Source organism: Octopus bimaculoides, chromosome 7, assembly GCF_046866305.1.
Source record: "Octopus bimaculoides isolate indiv1 chromosome 7, ASM4686630v1, whole genome shotgun sequence".
Taxonomy (NCBI): domain Eukaryota; kingdom Metazoa; phylum Mollusca; class Cephalopoda; order Octopoda; family Octopodidae; genus Octopus; species Octopus bimaculoides.
The window spans coordinates 58463276-58489818 of NC_142934.1; the positions used below are offsets into that span (position 1 = coordinate 58463276).

Here is a 26543-nt window from a genome sequence, read left to right on the forward strand (position 1 = left end):
TGTGTTTATGTGTGTGCGTGCGTATGTGTGCCAGGTATGAGTGTTATTTTGTGTGTGCACTCCTGTGTGTATGTGTGTGCATGTGTATGCGGCTGTGTATGTAGGCGTGCGCGTATATATGGGTGTGTGTGTGTATATATGTGCGTTCGGCTATGTGTGTGTGAGGGCGCGTATGTATGTTTGTCATGTGTGTGGGCGGTATATATGTAAGGTGTGTGGGAGGTGTGTGTGTAGGTGTATGGGAGGCATGTGTGAATGGGGGTATGTATGGGTTGTCAGGTGTGTGGGAGGTATTTGTGAATGGGGGTATGTGTGGGTTATGTGTGCAAGGGTGTGTATGCTTGGGTGTGTGTGTGTGTATGTTTGCGTGATTGTTAGCGTGTGTGTGTATGCGCAAGTGGGAGTGTGTATGTGCGTTTGTATAAGTGTGTGGGCGAGTCTGAGCGTGTGAGTGCATGCATATGTGTTGTGTGTGTGTGGTGTGTTGGGGGTAGGTGTGCTTACATGTGTGTGTATGGGTGCGTGTATTCTTTGTGTGTGGGTATGTGTGCGTGTAGGTAGGGGTGAGATAAAAAGTGGAAAAAAGTAGTGAGTGTAATAACAAGAGAATAATGGATATAATGTAAAGGGGACGAGGGGGGGGGGGTAAAAAAAATAAATAAAAAATAAAATAAAAAATAAAGAATAGTGTTGCAGGGACGTAAAGGGGAGAGTCATAAGGAAGAGAGGGCTGCGTTGAGTCCGAAGGGGAAAGAAGAATTAAGGTTGAAAATGTAGCGTTGCTCCAAGTGGAGTCGCGAGGGAGTGGACCCATGGTGAAGGGCGAGGCCAAAAACGGAGATGTTAGAGGGAGACTGGTTGGCCAGTTGGAAGTGACGGCCGACGGGGGAGTCCGAACCTAGCCGAACGTCCCTTAGGTGTTCGGTGAAACGGTCGGCCAGCCGGCGGCCCGTCTGCCCCACGTAGAGTTGGTTGCATAGGGTACATTTGATGCAGTAAATAAGGTTGGAGGAGGTGCAGGTGAAACTGTGTGGAATGTGAAGTGTTTGCAGGTTCGATCCGGTGACAGAGGTAGTGTTGGTGATGAAGGGGCAGGTGTGACAGCGGGATCTGGAGCACGGGAAGGAGCCGGGTGGGGGTGGGGAGGAAGAGGAGAAGGTACTGCGGACCAGTAGATCGCGTAGGTTGCGGGCGCGTTTGAAAGCGGATAGGGGTGGGTTGGGGAAAATGGGGTGGGTAGTGGGATCGAGCTGGAGGCGACGGAAGGCCCGTAGGATCCTCCGACGAAGGGGTAGGGTGGCAGGGTGGAAGCGGAGTGGGAAGGGGGTACGGTTAGGGGGTACGGTTAGTGGGAAGGGGGAGGAGAGATTGGTGTGGTGGTGCGGTCGATTCGACGAGCGCGGGCGAGTGCGGATTGGACAAGGTGGGAGGGGTATCCTCGATGCATGAACAGACGAGCAAGATACTGGGACTGGGTCTCGAAATCCTGGTCCAGGCTGCACAAACGTCGGAGGCGGAGGAACTGGGAGTAGGGGATGGCTCGTTTGGTGTGGAATGGATGGGAGGAGGAGAAGTTGAGGTAGAGGTGGGAGTCAGTGGGTTTGAAGAAGGCGGAGGTAGTTAGAGAGTTGGAGGGGGGTTGATGGAAAGAGAGATGTCGAGGAAGTTGACAGAGGTGTCAGAGATGGTAGAAGTAAAGTCAAGAGCAGGGTGGAAGTTAGAGAGGAAGGAGATGAAAAGGCAGAGATGTTCGCGGGAGAGGGAGGTGGCTCCTATACAGTCATCTATGTAGCGACCGTATAGTTCCGGGGTCGGACCGGAGAATTGGGAGAATACTTGGGCCTCAATGTAACCAACAAAGAGGTTGGCGTAATTGGGCCCCATTCTCGTCCCCATCGCGACCCCAGATTCCTGTTGGTAGGTATCTCCGGCGAACGTGAAGCAGTTGAGGGTGAGGACGAGTTCTGCCAGACGAAGCAGGGTAGGGGTGCTAGGTGTGGGGTCAGGGCGGCGGTCAAGGAAGTATTGGAGGGCTGAGAGACCATCGTTGTGTGGAATCACGGTGTATAGGGATTTGATGTCCAGGGTGAAGAGGAGGTGTGAGGGGCCGGGAGGGAAAGAAAAGGAATTGAAGAGGCGAAGGGCGTGGTTAGTGTCGTGTATGTGGGATGGGAGGGCAGAAACTAACGGGGATAGGATATGGTCGAGGTATTTTGAAATGAGTTCGGTGGGGCAATTGCAAGCAGAGACAATGGGGCGGCCAGGGTTGTTAGGTTTGTGGATCTTGGGAAGGAAGTAGATGGAGGACGTGCGGGGTGTGCGGACGATGAGGTTGGTGGCGGTAGCGGGGAGAGCAGAGGAGGAGATGAGGTCATGGATTGTGGAGGACACAAGCCGTTGGTAGGAGGGGGTGGGGTCGGAGGGGAGGAGGCGGTAGAAGAGGGGATTGTGAAGCTGGCTGAGCGCTTCCCCCTTGTAAAGGTCCGCGCGCCACACCACTCCTCCACCTTTGTCCGCCGGCTTGATGACGATGTCGTCACGGCGGCGGAGATTGCGGAGGGCGACCGATTCGGCCCGGGTGAGATTGGCCCGGAGGGGTCTTTTTTTAAAGTCGAAACGCTCGACCAACGCCTTACAGTCATCCACGAACAAGTCTAGGCTACTGAATTGGCCTGGAGGCGGCGTCCAGTTGGATGGGCGGCGTCCCAGGTCCGAGAAGTAGTCCCGATTGTCGGGACGCTGTGTTGACGTATGGAAGAACGCACACAGTTTGATGCGGCGCAGGAACTGGCTGACATCAGTGCGAGTCCCGAATTCGTCACAGTGGGGCGTGAGAGGTGTGAAGCGGAGGCCCCTACCAAGGAGCGAGCGCTCAGCGGCGGACAGGGGGAGATTGGGTGGTATAGTCACAACCGTGTGAGGAAGCGGGGTGGTAGGGTGAGTAGGGTCGGGAGGAGGAGGTGTAGAGGTGGGGAAGGAGGAGGGGGAGGATAGAGGAGAAGGGGTGGGATGGGGTTGGGTGGGGGTTGGGGTTGTTGGAGGTGTGGGGAGGTGATGGCGTGGGGGTTAGGATGTCCGGGTGGGAGGAGTGTGAGTGTGTGGAATGGGCGGTGGAGGGGGGCATGGAATCGGGAGGGGGAGCTGAAGAGGAGGGTGTCAGGGGTGCGGAAGGGTGGGGATTGAGGAGGTGGTGGAGTTTTTTATTTTTTGTGTGTGTGAGGAAATTGTGGAGTTGGTGATTGAGATTAAGGAGGAAGCGGAGGATAGGTTGGGTGAAGGGTTGGGGGCAGAGGCAGGAGAGGAGGAGGTAAGCTTGGGAGAGTTGGTGGTCAACGGAGTGGAGGAGGGAACGGGTGGAACGGATGGTGCCACGGATGATGAGGCGGGAGGTGCGGGCAAGGGTGGGCTCGATGAAGGTGGAGGAATAGGGGGGAACGTGGAATTTCAAGAGGAAGCCACGGGGTATGACGTGATGGCGGAGACAGCGGCTGAGAAAGTTGAGATGGCTCGTGTGGCGGGTCTTTATGAAGAGCAAGTAAGAGAGGTTTTTTGTGGGTTGCAAGCATTGTGGGGGAAAAAAAGAAAGAAAACGGCGAAGAAGGGACTGAAGATGTTGGAGGAAGGAGTGAAGGTCAGGCATGGTGAGAGGATGTGAATGTCGGTGTGGTGTGGGTGTTATAAGTGGCAAGACAAGGAAAGGACGAGAAAGGTAGAAGGAGAACGGATAAAGGTGAAACAAGTGGAAAAAAGTGGAAAAAAGTGTAAGAGTCACGGACAAATTTTGCTGATGTTCAATATATATATATATATATATATATATATATATATATATATATATATATATATAATTATTACAAATTAAAAGGGTAAAGATTTATCAATTTATTAATTTATTAATAAATCAACAATTAATAATTTTTACCAAGCCCTTCGGTATGTAAGCACCATTATCGGTGGAGAACTTATTTAAAAGTTCCCATACATTTATAAACATAATTAAGGAATCAGCAAGCATTTGCTTCACCATATACCGAAGTTCAGAAATAGCAGCTAAAAAAGCTGAGACTCCAACAGATACCATTACTTGTAACTCACAAAGGCAAAAACAAGAAGAAAAAACAATGAAAACTAACCATTTAAAGTTAATCATAGACGCGTTTCTGGATTATGAATGATAAAATTCAATTTCCGTCATCGGTATGATATTCCAGTAGTACATTCGACTATGCTAGCAAACCGCGCAAGTATGAACGAGTGAACATCATGCCTCGACACAATCTGAAAGCATAACCGAACTTACCTCGGCCAGTCATTCCATTACCCTCTCCTCAAGAAATTACCATGTGCGTTACAAACAATACCGCAGAAGCTTTGCGTTTACTATCAGGGAGTGAATAATTGTTTTTTCTTTTTGCTTTTGCCTTTGTGAGTTACAAGTAATGCTATCTGTTGGAGTCTCAGCTTTTTTAGCTGCTATTTCTGAACTTCGGTATATGGTGAAGCAAATGCTTGCTGATCCCTTAATTATGTTTATAAATATATATATATATATATATATATATATATATATATATATATATATATATATATATGTTATTTTTTGTATATTCTCCCATATATATATATATATATATATATATATGTATTGCTCGAAATGAGGAGTAGATAGACAGCCGACAACTGATGAAAGGTCGTTCTCCGTGTTACTTGTCCTGTTTTCCATTATTCTCCTTCGTTGTTTGCGTATCCAACTCGCTTGTTTTCGTACTTAATGTTGTTTACACAATTGGTGACATCATATATATATATATATATATATATATATATGACTGTGTGTTAAGAAGCTTGTTTCCCAACCTCATGGTTCCGGGTTCAGTCCCACTGTGTGGCACCTTGGGCAAGTGTCTTCTACTGTAGCCTCTGGTCGACCAAACCCTTGTGAGTGGATTTGATAGACGGAAACTGAAAAGTAGCTCGTCGTATATATATTTGTGTATGTGTCTTTGTGTCTGTGTTTGTCTCCCCATTACTGCTTGACAACCGGTGTTGGTGTGTTTACGTCCCCATAACATAGTGATTCGGCATAATATACAGATAGAATAAATACTAGACTTAAAAAAGCCTTGGGGTTGATTTGTTTGTCTAAACCCCTTCAAGGTGGTGCTCCAGCATAGCTGAGACAAGTAAAAGAATAAAGATGTATGTTTACACATATACATAATTCACACACTTGCGAATAGAGTAAAGACTCCCTTCAGTCATGAATGATCATAGGTTTGCACTTAGAAAGTTAATCTACGAGGTACAAGTGTGGGCAAGGTTGTTTATGGAAGACCAGCAGTCCTCCATACATATCAGCTTCTCATCTCCACGCCACCGGTGTTATCCAAGGGATAGGCAAAGGCTGATACAGTTTGGCACCAGTGACGTCGCATCTCATTTCTACAGCTGAGTGAATAGGAGCAACGTGAAATAAAGTTTCTTGCTCAAGAAAACAACACATAGCCCGGTCTGGGAATCGAACTCATAACCTCATGACTGTAAGCCCGACGCTCTAACCACTGAACCACGCACCTTCATACATACACATGCGCGCGCGGACACACGTACACACGCACACTCTCACTCACACACACAAATATATATACGTTTATATATTTGCTTTTCTAGATTCCTTATGGAAAGTCGTGTGTTGAAACATATTGTTATATTTCGGGAGGTCATTTTTTTTCTGCAAAATAAACACGCGCACTATATATCCGCTCTTCACTTGTTTATTATTGTTCTTATTTTATGTACATTGTTTGGAAATCTTTCGTCACAAACTTGTGACCTCTTCAGCGACTCTCCCTCTCACATGTCTCTTCCTGTTCTGTTTAGTGCATTCCGTCCTTCTGTGGTGTGTATCATTATCTGCGCATGCATTCGCATCTGTGTGCGTGTGTGAATGTGAGCGTATGTGCACGCCTGTCTATGTGTTTTAAATGTATGCTTGGTGTGTGTATATACGGGGTTATTTACTATTTACTTATTTACTTAATTATCTCTCTATTTTCCCCATTTAATCTTAAGTATGTGTATGTGTATCTTTTGTGTGGGTGTATATGGGTTTATGTATTATATTGATTATATCTGTATCTTCTTTTTCTCCCATTCTGTCTTAAGTCGTCATGTTGCCTAGTGTGGTGGTGGGGGTGTTATTGTTCCATTCGTGCTTTCTGTTGAGCCTCGGTGTGTATATTACTATGTGTGTGGCCTCTGTAATCTGTCTAAGCGTTGTGTCTGTTCTATGCGTTTATAATACCTTCGCATCTATGTTGGGAGAGATCTAACGAGCTTTTCTCCTCTTTGAGTTCCCGCCAGTGTTCATCTCTACGCTTCTCTATGCTACGTACTGTCTCCGCAGGACAGCTTACCCAACATGACAACTGAAGACAGAATGGAAAAAAGACACAGAGACAAACAGTATTATACATAAATCCATACACACACGCACGCACACATGCGTACAAGACACAAATAAATATACTTAAGATGAAATGGGAAAAAATGGAGAGATAAATTAGTAAATGAATGAAAAAGCTATACAACGGCCATGGATACAAACAGTACAGTAAGTAACCCTATTTACCCATACACAAAACGCACATACAAAACACATAGGCACGCGTACACACACGCATGCACCATAGCCTCGGGTAGATGGAAATTGGAAGAAGCCCGTAGGATATCTATCTATCTATCTATCTATCTATCTATCTATCTATCTATCTATCTATCTATCTATCTATCTGCCTGTCTGTCAAACTGTCTGTCTGTATGTATGTATGTATGTATGTATGTATGTATGTATATGTACATATGTATATGTTTGTGTGCCCATCACCGTCGCTTGAAAATGGATGTTAATGTATTTACGTTCCCGTAACTTAGCTGTTCGGCAAAAGGTACCGATAGAATAAGTACTAGGCTTACAAAGGATAAGTCCTGTGGTTGATTAGTTCGACTAAAGGCAGTGCTCCAGATTGGCTGCAGAGAAATAACTAAAACATGTAAAAGAGTAAAAGAATATATGTGTTTGTGTGGTGGTGGTGGTGGTGGTGGTGGTGGTGTGTGTGTGTGTGTGTGTATGTGTATTTATATACATATATTATATATATTATACAGGGTCGCTTTACCATAAGTCACTTTATCCATTTGTGTTTATGATTATACGACTGGATAAAGCGACTTTATATCCCAGAATATCCAGGGCCCTACATAAATGGGACCAAGCGTTATAAACTGTGCATAGCTGAATGGGCGAGGATACCAAAGGACTCCCTCAACCCGAAGAGCATTCTTAACTCCAGAACAGAGGTCTTTGGACCATACTTGCATTTCAGGAAATTTCTGCTGGCCAAAGGGAGACGATTCCTTGTTGTTGGCATAGAACAACGAAGTCTTTTCCTCATTCATTTTCTAGGGCGGTCACACACACATATACATGTAAATATATATATATATATATATATATATATATATATATATATATATATATATATATATATATATATATATATATATCAATCAATTTGTTAGAATGTACAAGGTTCATTAATTTCAGTGGTAGTCGACAAGTCATACTAAAAAAAAAAGTGAGAATTAAAATAGTAAAAAAAGAGAATTTGGTTTACGGTTTCTCACATCTTCTTTAAATAGTCGCTTTCGCTTGTAATGGTATGTTTAGGGATCAGATGTATTTATAAATCTGATTTTTGATTCGTTGAAAAATTGATGACGTTTTTCTTCCGTGGTCAAGCTTGTCGTTCTGCTTGGTTGGTTTCCTTGTAGATACGGTTATAGGTCGTTCCGGTTGGTTGATTCTCTTAAAGGGTCATTTCGTTGTATTCGCTGGAGGTCGGTTTTGATAGGTCTGGAATTATGTGACGTCAGCAACTGCTGTTTGTGGAATTTCATTGGATTGGAGGTGGGTGACGTCGGCATCTTGCATTTGTGTGGTGATATGGAGTTGCGGTTTCGAAACCCGAGTGGAAGATTGTTGCTAAAATTTTGTTGTTTTTCTGTGTTGAAATTGAGTCTTTTTTCTCTTCTTTATACTGCTTTTTATTCTTTATAATGGATATTCAGTTGTGGTTTATATTTTTTAATCAGTATGTTTTCCTTATTTAAACGGAATTGGGTTCAAGTGTTTCTAGTGCAGTGATAGAGAGGGAAGATTTGGTATTTAGGGTTTTTGTCTACGGAGCATTGGTCTAGGTGCTGGTTAACGGGAATTTTCCTAGTGGTGGGCTCCCGAATTTGTTGTCTGTGCACCGTAAGTCTATCCCTCAGAGTTAAGCTTGTTTGACCAATGTAGTCTCCACCACAACCTCCACATTTAAGAACATAGATTAATTTATTCGAAGCACAGGTGAAGTCATATTTTATGGTAAAAGTTTGGCCTGACTTAAATTTGTATGTTGAGCCCTCTAATAGAAAGGTGCAAGTTCCGCAGTTAGGGCGGTTGCACCTTTTGACTTGTGAGGCTGTATTTTTGGTGGGTAAATTGGCCCTGGTGAGTAATTTTTTTTAGAGATTGTGGTTGTCTCTTACTATTAATAATCCCATGTGTTTCTAGTGACTTTTTCATTCGTGGGTATTTCATAAGGAGGGGTATGTTTTGGTGGATGATGTTGTATACTTCCTTGTTTCTTGGATTGTGTGTTGATACATAAGATAGAGTTTTAAGTGTGTCATGGTGTTTTCTTGTTTTCCGTAACTCTTGGATGTCTATCATTTTTGCACCTTATATTCCATATTTGATTAGACTGACCGGGTATTTTCTATCTAGTTTTTACATTCTTGGAGTCACTTTTCTCGGGTTTCTGGATTTGATGCAATTGTGCAAATTTTTCTCGCTAAGTTGAACGGTATATTTATTTTAGTATGTTTTGGGTGGCAAGAGGAGAATGTAGAAGATATTGTTTTGAATCTGTTGCTTTGAAGAAGATGTTGGTTTCAATTTCAGTATCCCTCTTTATTATTAAGATGTCCATGAAGGGTAGTTGTTGGTGGTTGTATTCCATAGTGAATTGGATACTGTGGTTAATACTGTTGATTAAGTTTTTAAATTTTGTGAGTTGTTCAATGTTATGTGGCCAAAGGATAAAACAGTCATCCAGGTAGCGTTTCCAGTTGGTAAGTAAGTATTTTTGGAAGTTTTCCCCAAATTTTAATCTATCGTGTTCGTATATTTGGACTTCCAAGTATGCCATGATAAGGTTGGCAAAAGTAGGCGCTACCCTCGTTCATTCTAATACATGTACATTCTAATACATGTACATTCTAATACATGTACATTCTAACAAATTGATGCACATTCTAACAAATTGATATACAGTTCATTCTAACAAATTGATATAGAGTTTTAATTTCAAACTTACACCTGTTTTGAACATGATAATTTATCAACATTGAAACTTTTAACGATGTACTTTTACCATTGATAAACAAAAAAATATTGTTGAAACTAATTTGGTATATATGTAAATAAATGTATTTTAAACATTTACGAGCCTTTGAAATTTAAGTGCATTTTCAACACAAACATTTTCCTATATTTTTTCCTGCGTGGAAACACCACTCCGTCTTTTTGCTATATATGTAAATGTATGGGTGCACACACACACACACACACACACACACACACACACACACACACACACACACACACACACACACACACACACACACACACACACACACACACACACATACACACATACACATACACACATTCACATACATATATTTATACATATATCTATCTATCTACATATGTGTATATATATCTCTCTCTCTGAATATTTACATTATAGGGGAGGGTTGATAGTGATTTAATTTCCACGTGACAAAATGTTGAAAAACCACAATATATTGCTAATAATTGAATACATGAGAGAATGTGTATGTATTTCTTAAAAAAAACAAAATTGCTGAATTTGTCATTGGTAATATTTCATACATTTGAAAATATCTCTTACCGTTATCCGTGTAACGCATGGAACAGGAAATTTTAGGCATGCATTTCGAATATATATTCTGAATACATTCATATATACACACCCACATATACTCACTTTCAACATATTGCCTGCATGTACACACACACACACACACACACACACACACACACACACACACACACACACACACACACACACACACACATACACACGGCGCGCGCACACACGCACGAACACACGCAATACATTTATATCGAGTTTCTATTGAGTATTCATACGCATATGCAAGGTGGTATTTTAGTGTAACATTTCTTATGAAATATTTTTTATATATTTTTATGAAATACTGATCTTGTCTCAATACTCACTCCTACGTATTATTATTTTAAAAATTCATTACTTTTGTTTTCTCATACATTTCAAAAAATACATTTTATATATCGTGTATTTATTAGTTTTCATGGTAGATATTTTTGTAGAATTTTCTAAATAAATATCCGCCTCCGGACAATTACACATATATCTATATATCTGTATATATCTGTATATATATGTTTCAGTCATTTTACTGTGGCCATGCTGGAGCACCACCTTTAGTCGACCAAATCGACCCCAGGACTTATTCTTTGTAAGCCTTGTACTTATTCTATCGGTTTCTTTGGCCGAACCGCTAAGTTACGGGGACGTAAACACACCAGCATCGGTTGTCAAGCGATGTTGCGAGGACAAACACACACACACAAACATACACACACACACACATATATATATATATGTATATATATATATATATATATATATATATATATATATATATATATATATATATATATATATATAAATATATATATATATATATATATAAATATATATATATATATATATATATATATATATATATATATATATATATATATATATATATATATATATACAAATATACGACGGGCTTCTTTCAGTTTCCGTCTACCAAATCCACTCATAAGGCTTTGGTTGGCCCGAGGCTATAGTAGAAGACATTTGCCCAAGATGCCACGCAGTGGGACAGAACCCGGAACCATGTTGTTGGTAAGCAACCTACTTACCACACAGTCACTCCTGCGCCTATATATATATATATATATATATATATATATATATATATATATATATATATATATATATATATATATATATATATATGCATACATATATATTCATTAACATTTACATAGGTAAATTGTATATACGAAGGTTGGTTGAAAAGTTCATAGGTTGACTAAAGAGTGATGCTACAGCTGTGAAATATTGGATACATTAATTTCAATGCTTCTTATTGAGAACTACATTGTTTTGTTTTTGTTGCACGTAAACTGGCATCTAACTGTTCAAAGACTTCAAATGTAAGTAGCAGCGGCTTCTCTTGAAAATGGACAAAACTTAGCGTCGCTGTGTTACTAAGTACCTGCAGAAAAAGGATTTCGCCCTCACGGACATGTGGTGAACACGATCAATATTTTCTTCGGTGGTGTCAGTTGCAGGACATCTAGATCTTGGATAATCTTGAAGACTCTCCCTTCTCCCCAAAAATTCAACTTCCCGCTTTTGCTCTGTTGATAAAACTGGAGCGTTATCCCCTAATGTAGCAACCATGTCAGCATATATACCTTTGGGTTCTAAAGCCTTTTTCTGCAAGTACTTGATAACATCATGCTGCCAAAGTTTGTCAATTTTCAAGAGGAATCGATAATAGTTACTTTTGAAGCCTTCTTTGAACAGCCAGATATAAGTTTACATGAAAAACAAAAACAAAAAAAACAAAAAAAAACAAAAAACAAAAAAGAAACAAAGCCAACTAGTTCATGGAGGAGGAAGTCTATTACATCGATCCCAGTGCTCAACTGATACTTATTCCATATACACAGAAAAGGGAAGTTGACCATACTGGAATGTGAACCCTGTACGTAAAGACAGACAAAATGCCGGCTTGCTAACGATTCTACCAGCTCGTCGAAAAATCCATGGGCAATAATATTAACAAACATAAAACATTGAGATTTTCAGACGGAAAAAAAACTGTGAGCAGCGATTCGCATCAATGCGAAAGTTGCCTTGCAGTGAAACTAGATAATCTGGGATAACAATATAAAGCATATCAGAAAAGTGTGTTTGATGTTAGGATTTATGTGTGCATAGCTATAACTTAAAGATGGTAAATGGGGAGGAATGGTGAGCAATGTTACATAGTAGGGTCGAGGTTTGTTAATAGAGCGGTATCTCATGTACGTAATGTATATTCTTTATAACATAAAAATAATACTTATAAGGAATCTGAACAACAAATTTCAGTAGAGTGATCAAAATTGGTAAGTAGATTCTTGATGTTCAATAGCGTAAATTGCGAGAGATTCGGCTGTAATAACAATATTAATTAGCTTCTCAATAGATCACTTACTTTCAATAAGATAGAAGTGAATGTTTCGCGAAAAATAGTGCTAATGAAAACATTTAATTTAGCAGCTGAATCGTTACGCTCGACTGACACGCGTGAGCGGTTTAGCACGTTCTGTACAATCAGATTATTGTGGAAGGGAGGCGATCATATAACTATATTAATTACCTTATCAAGTGATCACTCATGGCTTCCAATGTAGTAGGGAATGTTTACAGAAAAACAGTGCAGATGGGAATATTTGCTAAGAAGTTGAATTACTGAATTCGATTGAATTGTAAGCAGCTAAACATATGAACAATTGAAACGTTAAATTTAGTGTGCCTGATTTTCATGGTATATTGTGTTGTGAACAATATTTCTCTCATCCAGTTTAAACGAGAGAAACAATGAATCATACTTTTACCCCAAAGTTTAGTTTCAGATTTCTTTATTTTTCTATTTTTTTGTTTTGTGATATTCGATAGAGAATTATAATGCTGTCAACTATTGTTTTTCTATCGATTTCTGTTGCATGTACTGTGTAAAGCTTTGATACCAGAAACAAACTAGCTATAAATTAATACAGAAGCACGCGGAATTAACTACGAAAACGACTGATCTTTACTGCAGGATAACTTACAGGTCCGGTGTTCCATGAACCTTAGAGATGATGTCATTTTTTTGTGTGAGGTGGTGTTCGTATTCCTTGTAAATGTTGACGTGTGGGGACGTTATTAATTTACTTATAATTTGTTGGCGAGTTGGTGGGGTGCATCGTTCTCCATTCTTTTTTGCACTCGCAGGTTTGTGGGGCATCTAAATGCCATTTCGATAAAAGTTGTTTATGAAGAGAGTTAGCTGCATGACTAAGCGCGTGTCTATTGTGAGTGGCAATATCTCTAATAAATGATGCTCCATGGTTAAGTGATTATAATCTAATGCGTTGTCAAAGATTATTTACAAACTGTTTTGTGCGTGTGTGTGTGTGTTTGTGACTGTATTTCTTTAGAATATGTTTGAATTTTTTGTGTATATATTTGAGGGTGTGTGTGGTCCTGTAGCTTTGGTATGCCTGTGTGTATGGCTGAGATAGTGTTTGTTATTTTGTCAGAGCTCATAGAGCGCATTTTCCATCTGTCCATCTCTTCCTGCTATTCCTTGTAGTACTGTGGGTGTAGAGTCTTCAGGCCCTTCCCCAATAGTATCCTATCAGAAACAGCTATCATTCCAAATGGTTTCTCAAGCGTAACCAACTGAGATTATGGATATTATCTAACCCTTTCGTTCATGCTATACCACTGAATCTCCTGGTTGGCTCGTCTTATAGAATTCGTCCCGCGATTCCTTCCTGCGACATTCTAATCACATAAAAGGTTGGCTCAAAAAGCCAAACCCGCGTTCTTCAATTCGGTTTTCGTGTCTATCGTCACTTATGGTCTTGAAAGTTGGGTAATTACCGAAAGAGCATGATCGGAATACAAACGACCGAAATGAGGTTCATTCGAAGAATTTTTGAAGTAACATTATTCCATGGATTCATAGCTGAAGGATCATGGAATCGTACCAGGTTGAACTGTTACTTTTCGCAACATATTTTTTTATAAATACAAGTACATGTCAGTTCGTGCAGAGAATACTGCGTTTGAAAATTCATGAGTGCTGTTAGCTGTGAAACTAATTCAGAGTAAATCTATTGTAGGCTGATATGTTTTTAATGAACGGTATTTCATGCCAGAGTAGTTTTGGTGTGGTGTGTTGTTGCAAATGTATTAAAAATTTCTTTTTTTAGTATATAATGAACGGACAATATTATGTTTCCTTGCTATAGTGGAATTTTGTTGCGGGAAAAAAAAATTTAGTTTATTTGTTTGGAAGAATGTCTATGTGTCTGAGTGTTTAATTCCTAAAATCTCTCGGTTCTTGGTTCTTTATTCTTTAGGTTTGTTTAAGTGATAATATATATATATATATATAAATATATATATATATATATATATATATATATATATATATATATATATATATATATATATATATATATATATATATATATATATATATATATATATAAATATATATATATATATATATATATATATATATATATATATATATATATATATATATATATATATATATATATATATAATATATATATATATATATATATATATATATATATATATATATATATATATATATATATATATATATATATATATGTATATATATATATATATATATATATATATATATATATATATATATATATATATATGTGTGTGTGTGTGTGTGTGTGTGTGTGTGTGTGTGTGTGCGTGCGTGCGTGCTTATATATATTTGCATGTATACATTTATAAATATATTCATATATATGCTTATATACGCACACATACGCACATAATCCAATTAAGAAGATTATGGAAGAATTTACTACATCTTTAACGACCAGTTACCATTGCGTCAGTACCATATTGTTTCACCAGTACTTTTTGCAAAAGTTCCATGTGAAAACGTACGTAATATTTGCAGTTTTATATGTTAGAGTAGCACTTAATCCGACTTCACTCCAAAGGCTTATATACTCTAATATAAACACAATGTAAGCGTGCTCCTTTTGGTGCAAGTCTTATGGAGTATCACTTTAATGTATAAAACCACAAATATCACATTACTTTACACATGGAACTTTTGTGTGGAACGGCTTTAAAATAATTGTAAATAGTAATTCAAGATGTATTAAGCTTTAATTTTGTGTTCTTATTTGGAGTATATCCTACCCTTAGTTAAACCAGATTTTCTACCCCAGTAGAATTTCTATCTTCCTCGATACTCCAATTATAGAGTGTAGGTAGCTACTATGAGCTTTGGTTGACTGATGCATCTATACTATAAAAGGCAAATTTTCTGTGTGTGTGTGTATGTTTAAAATTCATACATTTACACAATTCCAAATTTCTTCGATTAAACAATCGCAATTAATATTCTAGATACGATTTGTTAGGTCACTGCGTCATTGTTTCACTCCAAAAATGTTCTAATAATGAATAAAATCCATAGAACTACAGCAGTAAACATTTTCTCCCTAATAAAATCTAATTTCCTCTTTCTAATACAAACCATTTCAACTCCTACTTTCTCTTATGAACCTTTACGAAAAATCTAGCAACAAATACAAAAAGAAAGGAAGGAGAAAAAAAAAACTATTTCAGTATCAAATCACATTTCGATACTGTAATGACAGATACTAAAACTTTGCCCTTCTAAAATTAACTATTTCTATTCCTCTTACACATCGTTTCAATTGCTACTTTCTCTTATGAACGTTTACGAACGATCCAAGAAAAAAGACAGAGAAACGAAGGAGAGTGAGAGTCAAATAAACAGACACACTACCAATTATACGTAAATACACACATATATATGTACCTATGGTTACCAATGACCTCATTCCAATTTGGCGGGAATTGTAAGTTTACTTTCCATTTCTAACACCGTCCTTCACCATCGAGACATCTTTCTCAAATACGATCAACAAACATTTATTCCCTACAAACTGAGTTTTTTTTGAAAATCTTTTCGTAAATCTTGAGATTAACACCCGCATCATTACCTACCTAACCCTAACAAACCCTAACCCTAACACTGTAGTGAAAATCGTACGGGTGTTAATCTGAAAATTTAACAATCTTTTTTAAAACACTTTTACTTACTAACATCTTTTTTATTTAGTGTGTGTGTTGCCCATATATATATACACTTAAGACTTAGATGTGGGTTGGGAGTTTGATCGGCAGAGGTCATTATTATTATTATTATTTATTTATTATTATTATTATTTTAAATTTTTCCCACAACGGTGGCTTCGGGCAGGTGAAGAATAGTCGATTATATTGACCCCTGTGTTCAACTGGTACTTATTTTTTAGACCCCGAAAGGATGAAAGGCAAAGTCACATACATACAAATACCTGTCATTTTTTTTTATTTAGTGTGTGTGTGTGTTGCCCATCTTAATATATAATGCTGAAGTTCTGTACTTACTAACATTTTTTTATTTAATGTGTATGTGTGTGTGTGTGTTGCCCATATATATATACACTTAAGACTTAGTTGTGGGTTGAGAGTTTGATCTGCAAAGGTCATTATTATTATTATTCAGATTAACACCCGCACGATTTTCACTAGGGTGTTAAGGTTACGGTTTTAGGGTTACGATGAGGGTTAGTCTTACGGTTACGGTTTTAGGGTTACGTAATCTTGCGGGTGTTAACCTGAAAAATCACCGAAATGTGAAAACTACCGACCCTCCCATCTGTTATAACTTTTGTTGTTCTGTTTAATATGTATATGGATTATGCCTCCAAACAAGAGAGCTTGCTGGGGAAAGAAAGCAACCGGTTTAAAAAGATACCAACAGACTGCAGCAATTCACCACATTCCAGAAGCTGCTTTGAACATAATGTAAAACGGTGCATCATCATCTACTGCCCAATCTGATAGAATTCTGGCAGAACTGTGTAGCAACAGATCGCCAGCAATTGCTTCATCAGAAATTGCCGTCCTACCTCCCGCTATGTATAATCATGGCAGCGCAAAAAGTTGTTTGCACAAGCATTTGTATAGCCAATTAGACGGATGAAATTTACGTACACTTAATAATGTTACACAAAACAGCCTTCAGACTTTCCCTATTAATTTCGTCTTTTGAATTATGAACATATTTACATCATAAGGGTTTTTTCATTGTAAGGCTTTCTTTTTTAGTTGATTTTCACCTAGCAAGACTTATCGTAGATGGCGTAATAAGTCACACACGGACAACGTCGGGTTATACTGCTAGTCAGAAATACAACGATTTTCCACTCTTCCAGGACCATAATATATATACAAATTTACACACACACACACACACACACACACAAACACACACACATATATATGTACACGTGTGTATGTGCTTGTGTAACATTTTCAGGTATTCCTGCGTAATGCCTGTATAAATGTATGGCGGAGAATGGAGCTCAAAACGTTGCTTATGTGAATGGTATTTACAATGGTACGTGTGGGAGTGAGGTTTTAGCTGATTCCTTTGAGAGAGTGTCAGTGATTGCGAAGTGCTATCAACGATTATCAACGAAGATGCATTATCAACGATTTAAATCGTTGATAATGCATCTTCATTGTTTGTGTTTTTTCTATAATAGTCTGTGATTAATACACTGAATTTAATTTGTGTTCGAGCCCTGGTTCTAAAATTTCGACATGGCACAAGAAATAAATAACAAACCACATGGATTACTGTGGCCATAGCCGGACAATTTAGTTAACCAGACCGACTAGCAAAGAGATCTGAATGAGATATTCACATGAATTTAAATCCTGTTTTCCTTCATTACATACATACATACACACACAAACATACATACATACATACATACATACACACATACACACATACATACATACACACATACACACACACATACATACATACATACATACATACATACATACATACATATGCACACATATGAAGAGAGAGATAGGGAGAAAGAAAAAGTGGGGGGTTAGTGTATTTCTTTTAAAACTGGCTCAATCGAAATCGAATTTGAATACTTTCATATATTGTGCTCAATAAGAAAATCGAGTGTAGACTTTCATATCTTTTTTATTTAATGTTCATCCGAGGGTAAAAGAAATTGTAGTACAAAATGTTAGGTAAAACATATAGATACACTCATACAGACGCGTAAAGAGGCATAAACCTATACACACACATATATATTATGCATGCGCACACACATGTACATATGATTCAAAATAATGTATCTTTTAACTGTAGAAGTGTATTTCAAAGTTACCTTCCGTGAAATAACTATGTGCTCGTCACTTGATTGTTTGGCCACAAGAGTTATTGATACGAAATGATTTGACTGATGACAGCATGTTATAATAACTCATGCAGAAAATGATTTCTATTTTGATAGTGAAAACAAAATTGAAATAAATATCACTAGGGGCCCCAATTCATTCAGGCTGAAACTGATTGCTTTCTTATAGTCTTTTTTCCCCATTTTTCATAAAAAACTGTCGTTTGATACGGTTCTTTCCTCTAAAGTTATTGTTTTCAACCCTTTTACATTAAAAAGATTTCTTCTTTAAAAGAATGTGGATTTGGCTAGCAACCCACTCTTACACAATCGTACTACAAAAGCAAAATATTGTATATACGCCATAAAGCATATACAGAATAAATTGAGTTGATGTTAAGGATCTTCTCTCTGAATGGCTTGGTTATTTTCACACTGTCTTTTACGTTTATCATAACTGAACGTCTTTGAAGGTGAGGCTCTCATTTTCCAAATTAACTAACTAAAACCGCAAATACTCTTGAAATTCTATACATCATAATCTTTGACACTCTTGCAAGGGAGTCAATAGCAATCTCCCTCTCGCTCGAACCATGTAAATGCAATTGACATCAACAAAATTTTTAACACTATTCTCAGTTACACATTTCTCATCACTATCTTAAAAGTAACACAAAGCATTAGCTAGGGAAGTGTCCATCAAGCTCCCGAACTTATGGAGTAAAAGAACAAATAATGTGTAGTAATTGATTAATTCAAATTGTTCTACACAAACTGTTTTGTGTAAATAATTTGAAATGCAAGTTACCAATGAGCATACAATTTTAGATTCACTATAAATGTTTATTTCTCTGTGATTAGAAAAAGCGAGATCGAACTGGTTAATTTCTAGTCTTCGGAGACATTCATAAAAAAAAACATCTTCTAAAATGCTCGGTTAGTATATATAAATATCATCAGTCATTGGAAAGCTAATACTTATCCTCGCAGAGATTAATATCTTTTAGGTATTTGTAGTGCATACAGATAGGTCTTGCATTTCAAATTGTAGTGAGTAAACTCTGTCGTGTAGAGCATTGTTTGTTAATGAATCCATTTTAGCAGTGCGTGCAGAATTGGGTAAACTCAACTGATTGGTTTAGATTGATTCTATTGTGTACAGACTATATACATTGCTAAATGCTATCAAGCAAGCAGCTGATACTATTTGTGGGTTCTTTGCTGAAGGTTCCAGAAAAAAAACAACTTTTTCTCACACTAGGGAGATGAAATATGGTGTAACGACTTTGTTTAACAAGATAAAACTTGCATGCTTATTTTGAAGGGTATACATTATATTTTATATTATCCCCACCAAAAATCCCACTGTCCAGTGTACTATAAATACGTTAAAATTTCATGTCAGCATGAAATGATTATGTAATTCATATTAACATAAACAGACCAGTTTAACTCAAGTCTTGTTTGTATGCATTATGAATAGTAACAAGCTATTCTCTGCGTTTTGCACAGCGTGCTAAAGATTCTGCCAGCTCACCACTCTAAAAGAAATAAATATTACAACCAGGAAACGTGCATCTCATGGATGGAATAAATCTACATTAAATAACAACAAAAATGTGTTTACAACTAAAACGTAAAGATGAAATATATAATTTGTGCCAAGAATTTTCATGAGCCGTTATGAAACAATATACGTAAACTTTGTTAAATTTGAATTTAATGATAAATAATGAATTAAGGAAAAAGAGAGGCGAGAAAAAAAAACGATTTTAGAAGCTTTATAAGTGATGCAGCGTTCACTGAACTGATTAAACAAATATAAAATATAGTAGATTATTATGTACCAGTACAGGCAGTGATATATTATAATCTTAAAGATACTTCGATAATGCTTGATGATGAAGTATTAAGTATTTACGCATATAAAAAATACATACTTACATAAGACATGGCTTCTTATTGAGAAAAAACACACACACACCAGCATACAAATAAAGCGTACATTTTCACACACACACACGCATATATATATATATTTTATTTTAGCAAATAAAATAATTTGCTAGGTGAAATCGTCATCAACAGGTACACCTTAGATTAAAACTCAGATTAAACATATATATACACGAGGCAATCAATTATATACCCCATGCTTATACATTCTAATTTGGTCCAGGAAACTAGATGGTAAATGTTTTATTTCCTTTTCATTCCTTTCGAAATTTTATCCTTAATAGTGGTTTGGAACTTTACAATTTGAAATGTAAGGCATATCTATATACAGTACAAGTACCTAAAAGATATTAATCTCTGCGAGGATAAGTATTAGCTTTCCAATGTCTGATAATACTTACATATGCTAACCGAGCATTTTAGAAGTTTTTTCTTTTTTTCAATGAATGTCTCCGAAGACTAGCGTGAGGGAATCCTATGATGAATACGTCTTATGTGTTTAAATGTACACTGTATTTATATCTATCTATCTATCTATCTATCTATCTATCTATCTATCTATCTATCTATATATATATATATATATATATATATATATATATATATATATATATATATATATATATATATATATATATATATATATATAAAACAAATAATAAATGAGTATATGCATATATACGTACAGGTATGTGCATACCTACGTCTACCTGTATATATAGGTGCATATCTGGGTAGAGGACATTGCAAGCAAAACGTAGACAAGAAAATAATAATAACCAGAGTACAGAAAACGCACAAGCCACATAGAGAACATTTTCCTTCATCAGCTACCCCCATTTTAACACCGGCGTTTCGAAGAGTTGGGCAGGACGCATCGTTAAAATGGCTCTTCCCATGGACCGCAAATTAAATCTGTATACACAAATTAAACCTGTGCCATGGAAGAATGTAGTGGTGGACAAAAAACAAGACAGGACAACAAACGGAAAAGAAAACAAGACAGGAAAACAAACGGAAAAGGCTATGCGGTCAGACGTGAAAAATTATGTGTATATGAACGCTGTGAGGCACGAACTGAAAGTCGGGACGAAGTAAGTTCGCGTGTTTGCTCGGCGATAGCCAAGGAAGAAAAGGATTAGCGACCGGAAGCATGTGACCAGAGAGGGGTAAGGAAAAGAGAGAGTGGTAGAGGGAGAAACAAGGGGAGGAAGTAGAAGAATAGGTGAGCAACGAGAGAAAAGGAGGAAGAGAGAAATATAGTAGTGACAGAAGGAAGAACAAGAGGGGGAAAGAAAGAGATATAGTAGTAACAGGGGAAGAACGAGAGGGGGGGGGGAAAGTGATAGAGAAAGAGATAGAGTCGCGTCAGAAAATATAAAGTTGAAAAAACTACTTACAACAGGGATGACACAGGCGTTCGATCATGTAAAACAAATAATAAATGAGTTATATATATATATATGTATATATATATATATATATATATATATATATATATATATATATATATATATATATATATATATATATATATATATATATATATATATATATATAAATACAGTGTACATTTAAACACATAAGACGTATCCAGCATAGGATTCCCTCACGCTAGTCTTCGGAGACATTCAATAAAAAAGAAAAACTTCTAAAATGCTCGGTTAGCATATGTAAGTATTATCAATCATTGGAAAGCTAATACTTATCCTCGGAGAGACTAGTATCTTTTAGATATTTGTAGTGCATACAGATATGCTTTGCATTTCAAATTGTAAAGTTCCAAACCACTATTAGGGATAAAATTTCGAAAGGAATGAAAAGGAAATAAAACATTTACCATCTAGTTTCCAGGACCAAATAAAAACATTTACAATCTAGTTTCCTGGACCAAATTAGAATGCATAAGCATGAGGCATATAATATATTGCCTCATGTATATATGTTTAATCTTAGTTTTAGTGTACCTGTTGATGAAGATTTCACCTGGCAAATTATTTTATTTTCTAAAATAAAAATCAGAAACCAATTGGTCCAGGAAACTAGATGGTAATGGTTTTATTTTATTTTCATACCTTTCGAAATTTTATCCCTAATAGTGGTTTGGAACTTAGCTGTTCTTTCTAGCGAGAGGGAATCCTATGTTGGATACCTCTTATGTGTTTAAATGTACACTATATTTATATGAATAATATATAGTCTTTGGACTAAATTATACACTCTGGGCCACTGGTAGTAGAAATTTCTAATATTTCTATTTCCCTTCGATATTATTAATAGATAGATAGATAGACAAATAGATACACGCATACACACACATGTTTGCAAAAAGGACATACACACAGATTCACACAGTGAAAGACATTTGCACATACACATGAAATATGCAGAAAATAAAAGGATAAAATAATGGACAAAAATACGCCCACACACCTGTGAATACAAGAAAAAAAAAGAAAAGAAAATGAATCTACCAAGTAGATTAAATAGCATTTGTACAACATTAGATGAATAGAAAGATTTAAAATGTCAGTAAGCAAGACATTTAGAGATAAGTATTAGATATTAAAAGTACAGTTATACATGTATGTATGTATGTATGTATGTATGTATCTATTTTTCTATATGAATATATACATTTATGTAATTATATACATGCACATGTATATATGTATATGTATACATGAATATATAAATTATATATATATATATTCATACACACACACACACACACACACACACACACACACACACACACACACACACATATATATATATATATATATATATATACCATATCGTATGAACATAGAAATATGGATTATATAAAAATGAAGTCCCTGTCAGATGCAATCATAGAAAGATTAATGCAACTAAAACTGTGGTCGTCTGCAACCTACTAGAATTCATAAATACTTATTTATAAACTAACAGTGCACTAGTCCTTCACATGATTATTAGGTGAGATCATATGATCTTTTCTGAAATAAATCTAAGTACACAAGATGTTTGAATTTGACCTCTCGTAGGTGATTAATATAACTGACACAATTAATATGCTACGCTAGAAAAAGTAAAACACAATATTGTTTTGAAACAGTATTTTGATTAATAAGTTACTATTAATAAAAATAATGATAATAATAATCCTTTCTGCTATAGGTACGAAGCCTGAAATTGTGGGGGAATGGGCTTGTCGATTACATCGACCCCAATGTTTCACTGGTACTTAATTTATTGACTCCGAAAGGATGAAAGGCAAAGTCGACCTCGGCGGAACAATAATGATAATAATAATAGAGATTAAAGTTAGAGGGTATATATTAAGAATGCTGATGATAATACTTAAAATAATTGGTGTATTAATAATACAGAATTTTCTTTGACTCGGAATAAAATAGAGAAGTTAGCAAATATATAATCAAATACCTATTAACAACAAAGTATACAGATAAATATAGGCAATAATAATTTTTATAGAGTAACTAGAAATATAGCAATGATGGAGGTTTTACGTCTGAAGCTATTGATAAAGATATTAAGGAAAAGTAAAATAAAATATATGAAAATGCAAAGTAAATAAAAAGTCTATAAGGTTGATAAAGTAAAATAGAATTAACTTAATGATGGAAAAGATTATAACTAAACAGATGCATTCATAAACACCATTATAAATATTTAAGATTAGGGCAAGTATACTTAAAAGGGGGAAAAAAAAGAAAGAGCAACATCGATAAAAAGCAGCTTATAAAAGCCAGTAAGAATGCTAATAAGGGAATATTTTATAAAAATTAATTAAAGGAGAGTTAATACAAAGATTCTAGATATAAAATAATAGTACAAAATCAAATTAAAGAGATATGAATAATTGTAGATCAGAAAATACATTCCTCAATAGAAAGCTAAATGTGAGTTTAACAGCAAAATGAGTATATTTTAGAATGTCATGCTATGAAGTAAGGTATTTTTGGTGAAGATAAATATCCAGGATTCTCTAGCACAACGATACATAATCATTTTTTTATTACATGTAAGATCGAACCTTAGTAAGAATTTTTCAATTTGCTTTATAAGGTAAATTAATATTCTTTAACTACCTCATTAATTTAAACTGATGTGGCATTCCTTCTGGCATATCTAAAAGGTTGGGAATGTGAATTACCTGTTAGTCAAGCAGTTAAAACTCAAACACCTAATGACAGTTAGTACAGTGAAAATTATTAGAGGCGGGGATAGTAAGACTAGCTATTTGTGTTGGCGGAAGTAATACTTAGAGTAAATTTAAGAGTGGTGGAATATGAGATATTAAAGGTAAGCTTATCGAAAATTTTCTAATATGAAGGATCTTTTCCTTTTGGGCGGCACATAGAAAAAATAATTTTTTGTAACTAAACACTTTCAAATTTCGTATACTGGTAGAATGTGTCATTTAAAACATCATTTACTCTTGGCGTTTTTAAGAAAATTCATTCTTTTCGAAGTTATTCAGTGTTAGAGTTGTCGTATTTCGGTAATTTCAACCAATCAATGACGTCTATTAAGGTGAAGACAATTACTGCTGTGGTTTGTCAACAACACGTTCTGGCGGTGTAATGGGATCTTTTCCCTTGAATAAAATTACTGCCGTTGTTTGTCAACAACTATCGGCGGTACTGTTATTTATGACATCGTTCGTGCGTTTGTACTGGTTTAAGCTTTAGGATTTTAGGGTTGGGTTCGGGTTTTAGAGTTAAGGTTAGGGTTTTAGGGTTAGGGTGAGGGCTAGGGTTTTAGGGTGAGGGTTAGGGTTTTAGGGTTAGGGTTTTAGGGTTAGGGTTTTAGGGTTAGGGTTTTAGGGTTAGGTTAGGGTTAGGGTTTTAGAGTTAGGGTTAAGGTTTTAGGGTTAGGATTGGGGTTTTAGGGTTAGAGTTACAGAAAAATGTCAAAAATGAAGAAATTGGAGGGGTGGGGGGCAAAAATGTCTTTCGAAAGTAGTAGCTGAAAAAACTCTAATTCTAACCTAACCCTAAAACCCTGACCCTGACTCTAAAACACTAACTCTAACTCTAAAACCCGAACCCTAACCCTAACCCTAAAACCTTATAGCTAAAACCAGTACAAACGCACGAATGATGTCATAAATAACAGCGACAAAGTAAATTTACACCACCAGAACGTCTTGTTGACAAACCACAGCAGTAATTGTTCGTGCATTTGTACTGGTTTTAGCATTAAGGTTTTAGGGTTAGGGTTGGGTTTTTAGGGTTAGGGTTAAGGTTGGGATTTTAGGGTTAGAGTTACGGAAAAATGTGAAAAAGGAAAAAAGTGGAGGTGGGCAAAAATGTCTTTCCGAAAATAGTAGCTGAAAAACAGGAAGAAAAAAAAACAAACTAAAAGCAGTAAAAATGCACGAATGATTGTGGTGGTGCCATGAAGTAAACATGCTTCAAATACACTCATTTATTCATACAAACGTAACTGAAATGAAATATGTCATAAATAGCAGTGACAAACGAAATATACACCGCCGGAAGTTGTTGTTGACAAACCACAGCAGTAATTGTTTTCCCCTCAATAGACGTCATTGATTTGTTGAAATTACCGAAATACGACAACTTTAACACGAAATAACTTCGAAAATACACAGTTTTCTCAAAACCGCCAACAGTAAATGATGTTTTATGTGACACATTCTACCAGTATACGGAATTTTGAAAGTATTTAGATACAAAAAATTAATTTTTAAATGTGCCGGCCAAAGGGAAAAGATCCCGGGCAACTTGAGGTAGGAAATTAAGTGGATTACATCGACCTCAGTACGTAACTGGTACTTGTTTAATCGACCCTGAAAGGATGAAAGACAAAGTTGACCACTGTAGAATTTGAACTCAGAACGTGAAGACTGGTGAAATGCCGCTAAGTATTTCGCCCGGCTGCTAACCATTCTGCCAGCTCGAGGTCTTTTTCTACATATGTAATAACAACAGTTGTTGAAAGAAACGGAAATGTAAAAGATGCTAATATTGATTTCTTTTGTATGGTTAGGCTTTTTAGTTGATTTAAATAGAAACTGTGTGTTCTTAGCATTTCATGTTTTAGACAACTGCACTACAAAAATGCAGATACCGCGTGTGTTTGAATACAGAGCGTAGAGTGATAGCAAAATGAAACATGTACAGAATTTTACTCTGTGCAACCGTATCTGCATACAACAAATCCTTAAAGAGAAAGTAAACATTATTATTAGAAATATTTCTACAACAGCCAAAAAGCCTGAAATTTTGCGGGGAGGGGGCTAGTACATTGCATCGACCCC

The 26543-nt window shown here is 36.6% G+C and overlaps 1 protein-coding gene across 6 annotated transcripts in view; it reads right to left on the reverse strand.

The window, feature by feature from the left end:
- Positions 1–26543, reverse strand: part of LOC106873188 (uncharacterized) — a 713512-nt gene that overhangs the window by 189423 nt on the left and 497546 nt on the right. The window lies entirely within an intron of this gene.